The sequence below is a fragment of the Pseudochaenichthys georgianus genome, chromosome 13 (assembly GCF_902827115.2).
Source record: "Pseudochaenichthys georgianus chromosome 13, fPseGeo1.2, whole genome shotgun sequence".
In the NCBI taxonomy this organism is placed as follows: Eukaryota; Metazoa; Chordata; class Actinopteri; order Perciformes; family Channichthyidae; genus Pseudochaenichthys; species Pseudochaenichthys georgianus.
This window is the reverse complement of record NC_047515.1, coordinates 34,825,750-34,835,262: the sequence shown is the minus strand read 5'-3', so window position 1 is coordinate 34,835,262 and position 9,513 is coordinate 34,825,750. Positions and strand designations below refer to the sequence as shown.

The 9,513-nt window shown below is 42.6% G+C and overlaps 1 long non-coding RNA gene across 1 annotated transcript; it reads left to right on the top strand.

Moving 5' to 3' along the window:
* Positions 1-5,305: 5,305 nt before the first annotated feature.
* LOC139435023 (uncharacterized) lies at positions 5,306-6,602 on the top strand. The gene is made up of 3 exons (XR_011644303.1): positions 5,306-5,372; positions 5,767-5,903; positions 6,414-6,602. It is a non-coding gene; the product is annotated as an uncharacterized lncRNA (long non-coding RNA).
* The last annotated feature ends 2,911 nt before the right edge of the window (positions 6,603-9,513 follow it).

Here is a 9,513-nt window from a genome sequence, read left to right as displayed (position 1 = left end):
TCATCAGTTTAATGCAGTAACCCATGAACTACGCTTATGAGTTATCAGGTTAAAGGACTACGACATCTGGCACTCCACTCTCTGTTTCACATCATTAGCGGCGATGGTACAACTGAGCTTGCAGAAGAAATATTGGATATGAAAACATCCAATCCTTATCCGAATAACTGCACACAAATTATGCTTCATATTCAAGGCTCTAAAATCAAAACATCTCAACATAAAACAATGTTTTCAACCAATTAATGATGCTTTCCTTAGCCTTATTAGCCAGGTAATAAAATCTGCAACTCACAAAGCCTGCATTTGTCTTGCTCTTTCTTAAAACAATAATATATTGTTTAAAGAACTACATACATTTCAAGATAATTTACATTCAGTTGTGTAAGCTAACAGGGCAGTAGCAGCAATTGTTGGGCTTTGCAAGGGATCAGCTATGACTGAAAGTTGAGTATGCCATACAGAAATCAACACTGAAGTGTTATTATGTGAAGGTGGACAGGGTCTCTGGACTAACAAGGGGAATGGCCTGAAACCACAGACAAATAAAGTGCTGCATGCATTTTGTAACATTGGACTGATAATCATGTCCCTGGGGTGCGCTATGACATTCCGTATTTTACTGAAAGTGCATTTGAGTGAGTCAGCTTGGGTCGACTGCCCTGCACTCACTACCACTCCCCATTACCATAATGATGACTCAGTCCTGTTCTCTACCACCCTGTCCTGTCCAATCCTGTCTGAGTCCTCTGCTTTCATGGCCTCTCCTTCCCTCCTCTCCTGTCTCTCCTTTCACTGTCCCGTCCTTTATCACCTTGTCCTGTCGTCTCCTATTCTTAGACTGCTCTGTCATCCATTGACCACTCCTCTCCTTCTCCCAAGAGAATATCCCTGCGGTTATTCACTTCCTCACTTTGCTGACACAACCTCCCATAGCTGTTGGATATAGTGTTTTGACTTAATGAACATGTGGATTAAAAAAAAAACAATCAACCTAATATCCTAAATGCTCCATAATGAAAACTAGTTACTTTAATTCAAGGTTATACTTCGAAATAGACAATGGTTTTTAATTGTGAATATGTGAAGCTTTAACACATTTGGTTAATGAGCTGTATTATCCATTCCAGTGAGCAAAACAGGATTTAAATCATACTGTTGTATTAGGGGACACAATGTGATCTGTCTTCATTAAACGGCACACTGATCAGTTAAACTTAGTCAATGGATACTAGCCAAGTGTGTAACCAAGCTGTTCTACCTTCAGCAGCTCTCCATTTCCTCCTTCCTCCCAGCAATCGGATCTCATGTGTCGAGGCCGAAAATAGAATCTTCTGCATCATATTCCCTGTCCTCCTGGTAAAGTGGCTTAACACATGATGTGACTGCTCGTCTAGGTGAAACTGTCCTGGATTTGGCAGAGGTTTTTCCAGAGAGACTGGTGAGGGGACTCGGGTGACAAAGGGGACGGTTGTTACCTTGGTTGGTTATTGGCTAATGGTTGCACAACCCAAAGAAACATTGTGACATCACAAAGTGGCCAAAATCTGATCAGCTCATTTTCAGACATTTTTTTTATAAATGGATCAGGACAAAAAGAGAGAGAATCTTTTTTTCCTGAAACTTTCCTAATCTCTTTTCACAGAGGGGAAACATATCTATGTATAAAAGACATGAAAAAGTGGATGTTGCATAATAGGTCGTCTTTAAGGTAAAGTGATAACAACTTTGCTCCGACTGAAAGGGATGGAGTTATCGTGCCATTGTGCACAATCTCTGATATTAGATCTGATAATGGTCTTCATTTCCTCCACTAACCTTTGTGAGAAACATATACATTTTCATCATCGCGAGAAATGTGGGAAATATCTGAAAATCACAACTATAAAGAAATTAATAATTACAAAATAGACTGCAGCCACATTTTCCCTGATAAAAAAAAAGATAATTAAATGCAGAAAATACTGTCTTTTTAAATACTCATCGCGCCTGTGTCAAAATACTGCCAGGATGGTTTCTGTGAGTGACTGAATAAATCAAAATGGGAAATATAATTTTGGGATGTTTCCTGGCAGGGCTTAAAGACTGTTAGATGGCAGCATCTGATACTCTGAACCTGCCAGAGTGAAATGATAATGGATTTATACCAAGGGCAAAAAGGCAGACTCAGCCTGTTGGGAACATCTAGGTCACATCCAGGAACAAATCAAGCAAATATGTAATGACACACAATATGTCTGACTTGAATAAATGTGGATGTAATAAACAACCTGCACATGAAATTCAAGAACTCCTCCCTAATAAATATGGCATAATCCAACAAAAATACACTAAAGTGTTTCCTACTTCGAAATGTACAAATACAAATCACAAAAAGCAATGCAACGCATGAAACAAAACACTAAAAGAATAAAACTCACCGGATGTAGAACCCCAAAATGGTCGTCCGGCCTTACCCTTGATTTCGATTCCTTTTTTCAATAGTTATGGTTCTCATATCAAGAGATTAACTTAAGGCGGACGATGTAAAACATTAATAAGGAGCTTAATGCTTTCCACTTTTTCAATTGGAGGCTGCATGGCTTCTCCATTACTCTTCCATGTGCCCCCACAAACATTTCCTTTCTCTCCACCCCACACATTTATTTTCCTTTGTCCCCCAGGCCACGCCCCTTTCACCTGACCAGGGTTAGCTTTGTGACCAAATACATGGCAAACATATATTTGACAGTCCTGCAGTGCACTTAACTTTGCTAGGATTTTAAGCATTCAATCATTTGATGTTTATTTTAAAGTGTCCTTCCCTAATTGTGTGTTAGTGTCACAATACATGGGGTGGATCTCTCCTTTTTCAAACATCAGAATGAAGACATTTAATCCTTTAAAATCATTAAACTAAACATTGAAAATCAGACAGTCCAATGATCAGTGGTTTGATATCTAATTGTTTACCTGTAATCAACATATTGACGCTAACTCTACTGTGCTATCAATCAGGAAATTGATCTCTGGTTTATATAAGTTACAAGTGGTATTGATTGATGTGTGCCTTTGAAGACTTCTCTTTTTTTGTTTGATTTTGTTGCTATGTCTTTATCAATTGCATTGTAAAATATTAGGAGAATTCACGACGGTTAATTTTAAATAAGGTTGTATTTTACGCTTTCAACCCAATCATTAAAAGCAGTGTACTACACTTTTAAATTGTGACTCAGTAAGACACAAATATGTGGTTTAACATTTATTTAAGCAAGGCTTTTATAGTTATTTACAGCAAACAGTAGAAACATTTTAATAAATGTTACATCCTGACTGTCTAATCATCAACACTATAATTTCTTTACTGCCTTTAACAGGAACAGTGTCTGCGATTTCCATGTCATTTACAACGTAAAGCTGTAAGCTGCCTCTGATATTTCCACTAAGTCATACTGCTGTGACATTAACAATAAACACCCCGACTGCCTTTAATGTAGACATGTTGTCATCGCAATGTCAATCCCAGTTATAATCATCATCGTCCAACGCTGAGGCTCTAATGGCGCATTTCCACTGCAGCGCAGAAGCCCCGTTTAAGCGTCCTCGCTCAGGCCTCGGGCTGCCTCGCTGGCCGTCCGAGGCCGTGGCGCATTTCCATTACAGTTTATGACCTGGGCAGAGCCATAGAGAGATAAGAGTTACGACACTCCCATAGACCTCCGTTGTAAAAAATGGCGGCGCCTACTTCCGGGGAATGGACATCGAAATAGTTCAAAATATTGTCATTTGGGCGTTGGACCTCATTCACTTACATTACGGCGCGTCGATTAGTTCCAGAGGTAAGTTGCTGACATATCGAACTCTTTTGAATTGTCAACTGTCTATATTGTATCAGAGGCCCTTTATGATGCTTATACTGGTCTTCATTTGTATATGCACAGCGTAATTATCTATATTTTATCTTGGTTGTTACAACCAATTTTGTTAGGATTGCCTGCTAGTTAGCTAGCGCGACTTCGTCAGCTTTGAAGGTAAGATTTCAGTAATGAATCGCTAGCAGCTTATATATCAATGATGCTGGGTAACTAACAAGCAGGATTTAGATTGATTATGTGTTTTTTTTGTTATTTTGGTTTTTATCTGCTGAACCTGACCGTGTCAGCCATCCTTACTCGGCTTTTTCTGTATGATATGACTTAACTGCTAGCACTAGTAGAAATGGGGTGGCGTTTGTGATAAATATTTCATTGCATTTTGGGATATACTAACATTTCATTATGTGACATGTTGACTGTACTTAGTTTTTTTTTGTACTGTTCCGTGTTAACTCATCTGTACTGTACAACTAGCCTAGCGCTACTTTTTAATGCTTGATGGCATGCTAGGATAGATTCCTTTGTAATGTAATATACACACTAGTTTAATGATTGTTCTTCAAAGGTATTATTCAGTCTTAAACAAATAATATCCTACTGAATAGGCTACTCTACAGCAGTGAATGAAGGATGAGCCTAAAACATGGTCATGCATCCAAAATGTTTATTTTTAACAAAATAAACACTTTAAAAAAAAAAATTAGCACTTTTTTTATTCAGCCTCATATGTCAGCCTCATATGGCTGTTGCTGCTGCTGCTGCTGGTGGAGGCTGCTGCTGCTGCTGAAGGAGGGGGCTGCTGCTGGAGGAGGGTACTGCTGCTGCTGGAGGGTGCTGCTGCTGAAGAAAGAGGAGGCTGGACGCTGCTGACGGAGAACCGGGAATGGAGATGCCATGTACATCGATGGCAACGAGTAAGGTGTTTGGCAGTGGCCTAGATGTTATGACCTTCGGTGCAGAGGTCTGTTGGGTCTTCTTTGCCTTCTTACTCTGACTCTTGCTGCCAAGATACCCTTTATGTGTATCCTTCCTCTCAGCCCTGATGCACTTTGATGCAATCCTTTGCCCACCACATCCTGTGGTATGGTGATGACGTGACCATTCACCAAGGCACTCTTTAAATTCTTCACCACGTGTGGAACGTCAGGCATGAAGTACAGGTGCTGGTGTGGCTTCACAGGATGTGCTATCCACGGCTGGTCATAGGTCACCCCAAAGGACTTCCACATAGCCCTATTGGGGCTCCCCATATCAGTGGTGATGTTAACCACATGAAGCCCTATAGATGCCGCTGCTTCAACGATGGTGAGTATTATGGGCCGGTACACTGCACTGTCAGTAGAATTACCACTGTAGTGGTAAGCCACAACCTGTTTCCACCGCGTAGTAGCACCAGCCAGCATGAACACTAAGGCATGAGTGGCCTGGCCTTTGTGGCCAGGTAGGGTTGTGTTCCCAAACAGCCTCCCTGTTCCCAGATGCAGCTCCACGCTAGGGGTGATGGACATCTCATCCAAGGTGAGCACACATTTCTTCTCCATCTCACTCATGCCATCTGCCTTCAGCCTCAGCATATCAAACACCTCCCCCAACACTCCTGGCTCCAGTTTGATGTGCTGCATCCTCCTCTGAATGGTCCTGATGTCAGGCAGAGGCATATTCATGGCTTGGAGGGTTTTATATCCTGTAGTGCCACAACAGAACCTTAGTTGTATTGCTTTTTTCACGGATTCTTTCCCCCACCGTATCCCACCTTTTTTTGATTGCCCAAGTGCTCTAATTTGGTCTGTGTTGAAGATTTTTTGAAACTTTAGATTAATCAAATTGTGTTTTTTTTAAATGCCGAATTAATCCTCTTCTGGTTTACCAGAGCCCTCTCGGCTCTCTTTCTTAGTAATCTCTCCCTTCTCAGTTGCCTCATTAGATCCTCCACGTGAGCCCGGTCACAACTGGCCCTTGGCAGTCTGGTCCCTGGAGCACCTGACCCTGGCAAACTGGCCTCTTCATAGCTGACCCCTGACTGACTGGTTCCTGGCACACTGATCTCTGGTAAGGTGGCCTCTTGATTGTCGGCCCCTGACATACTGGCCCCTGGCAGTCTGCTGACATCTGTCTCACTCTCTGTCTGTGATGTCCCTTTCATGCCCTTGGAACTCCACCTCAATATCTCCCTGAATCTCTGTAACAATAACAAGGCAATTGCTGTTATATGTGTATGCTGCCTTTACATGTGCACCTATTGTCATTTAAGGGTACACTACACTCCTATAGTGACATTCCTCTAAGTTCGTCTATTGGCAATGTTAAAGTATGAAGAAATCTGTAGATTATGTACATGTGGTATATGAGTCTTCAGAGAATCCCTGAACCCTGGTATTTTTGAAGCTGTATAATCTGAAAGTTGCATTAGGAGTGTAGTATCCTTGAATGATATAACATGGGAAACATTGTTAGCTTCATATATCATACCAATGTTTGATGTGCAGTAATAGGTGTGGTCATTATTCCTGACAGCTGGAGGCATACTCCTTGACGTGAATTTTCTCCTTTTCGGTTTAGGCCGATGTATAAATACTGTTGGAACAGCATCTGGCCTCAACCTCAAATTTCCTCCTGATTTGTTGCCAATATATTGGTCGTCTTCAAAGTGTACCTGTGGGTAGGTAGGTTTGATCAGTTTCCCCTGCACACTTCAAATGTCATTGAAGAGTCATAATTCTCTACACTTGGAAATATGATGCCCTTTAAAATGTTAATAACTCATGTCACCTCTGTGAACATTACTTACATGACAGAGTTTTCTGCTGTTGTTGTCCTCTTTCAGACACAGGTTTTGTCTGTTGACCATTGCCATGCATCTCTTCCTTCGCTCTACGTCCTTAGGGAAGCCATACATCCGGAACCCCTTCTCGGATCGAGAAGGGGCATCCACATTCTGCACATCCAACCATGGTATGACAACTGATCTATTAAAATGCAATATAAATGCAATATAAATGCCATAATATTTATTGTGCAAACATTTTAACATGAATATTGCTATGTCCTCTGTTCAGTCTGCTCCCAACTGTATTCTCTCCCCTTATTCACCACTGTTCCTATTCTTGCTCTGCTTTTTAGGGCCCAGGAAACAGATGAAGAGGATGTCCCTTCTTGTTTTTTTCAAAATGGTTAGGCCCCTGGATGCCCTAGAGTTCTGTATTGCTTTTTTGTAAATAGTTGCTTTTTTGTAAATAGTTGTTTGTAAATATTTGTAAAATGCCCCCCCCACCCCCCCCCCCCCACCCCCCCACCCACAATTGTTGTTCGCACAATTATGCTTCTGTTTTTCACTTTTTGGTGTCCATTGTTCAGCTACTGTATTGGTAAGCAACCATTTGTTTTGGCCAAAATGTGTTATTCACACTCCTGACTCCAGTTTGATGTGCTGCACTCTCCTCTGAGTGGTCCTGGTTTCAGGCAGAGATAAGATTAGATAAGACTTTATTCATCCCGAAGAAAATTGTTGTGCCAGAGTAACAAAATACAATAAACACAGCAGAAAAAGAGCAATCGAACATCCACAGACAACATGAAACATAGAAACATAGATGGTCACACAATCAATGCAATCATTATTAGCAGTATTTCAGTAGCTAGCAGTGCAAAAATTAAAACGTAGTGGCAGTTACGTAATTGCACGTCATCATAGCATTATTAATAAAATACTAATAATAATATAATATTGTACATAGTTATATATATATATAGCAGCGAGTGTATTGCAATGATGTTAATTATATTGATATGTATATTGATATGTATATTGCACATAGTGTTGGTGTGTAAGATCTCAGTGCCCTTTACTTAGGGGTGAAGAGTTAAAAAGTTTGATTGCCACTGGGAGGAAAGACCTCCTGTGGCGCTGTGTGGTGGTCTTCGGTGATCTCAGTCTGTGGCTGAAAGTGCTCCGGTAAGAAACCAGCGTGGCATGCAGGGGGTGAGACCCATTGTCCAGAATGCCGAGGAGTTTCCTCAGCATTCTCCCCTCCGACACCACTGCCAACGACTCCTGATCCACTCCCAGGACAGAGCCTGCTCTCCTGATGACTTCACCCCGCTGCCCCAACACACTACAGCAAAGAAGATCACACTGGAGACCACCGAGTCATAAAATATCTGCAACATAGTGCTGCAGACGTTGAAGGACCTGAGTCTCCTGAGGAAAGACAGGTGAAAGGTGAGGAGAGGTCATCGCTTGGAAGGTTTTATATCCTGTGGTGTCTCAACAGAACTTAATATGAATTGCTTTATTGTCTCGTCGCTGGATCACCTCCCCCTGGCAAACGGCCTCGTCATTTTTATTTTTTATTGTTGACAAACCTGTTTGTGTTGCTCTGTTGAACCATGGTTCAACAGGAGCTTCTGTAAATAGTTTTGTAAATAGTTTGAATATTTATCATAGTATCATTTTCAGTCTCCCACTCTCTCTCAATTTAATTTATCGTTTCTTTGCCCCACCATATATTTTGTTGTCCAAGGGCACTAATTTGGTCTGTGTTGAAGATTGTTTGCATGAGGGATGTACAGACAGTGCATGGATATCACTGACCCGTTTAGCGGATGCCAGGGGCCAGTAACAGCACTGTCTTGAGTGACAGATGTTTCATGTCAGCTCCCTCCAGGGGTTCAAATGGGGTCATTTTGAGCCCATTTAAAACCGCTGGTACCCATAAGGGCACCAGCGACCTGGAGACAGGGAGGAGCCTGCGCGCTCCCTTCATAAAACGGCAAACCAAAGGATGTTGGCTAGCCGTCTTACCCTCAAAGCCCACATGGCATGCAGCAATAGCAGCCAGGTACACCTTGATCGTGGAAAAAGCTCTGTGTTTATCGATCAAGTCCTGTAGGAATGATAAAATCACCCCGACAGGACATTGAAAAGAGATGTGTCCTTCTTGAAGGCACCACTCCTCAAACACCCTCCACTTACAGTCGTAAAGAGACCTGGTGGAGGAAGCTCCGTAATCTGACTCCGCTCGGTGGGCTTTATAGATAAAACCCTTCTTTCTGGGAGAGAGAGAACTCTTCTCTCCAGAATGTGGGTTGACTCTCACTGGGTTTGTGAAAACAGATAAATTATAACTGTTTTGAGAAGCCCAGGCAGACATCGTGAGTATCTTCTGCTGTATGCTCCTTAGAGCCAGCTGGGATGTCACTCTTATGGCTCCGACCGGCACTGGGCATGTGCGTGACGGAGGTGCCTTTTCAGCTCCAGCTGGTACTGCGCATGTGTGTGCCGGGTGGTGCCCTCACGGCTCCAGTCGGCACTGCGCCTGCGCGTGCCGGTGGTGCCCTTAAAGCCCCGGCCGGCACTGCGCATGTGTGTGGCGGTGGCTTCACGGACCCGTCAATAATCCGTCCTTTGAGAGATGCCGTAGCTGCTCTTGAAAGGGGAAGGATTGACGGGCCATTCTTTACAGCTCTAGTCGGCACTGCGTACGCACGTGGCGGTAGTGCCCTTAAAGCCCTAACCGGCACTGCGCATGCGCGTGGCGGTGGTGCCTTCACAGACCCGTTTATTATCCGCCTTTTGAGAGAGGCCGTAGCTGCTCTCAGAAGGGGATTTATGGTTAACGGACTGTTTATTGTCTTTCTTTTCATTTTTTTGGGCTGCGCC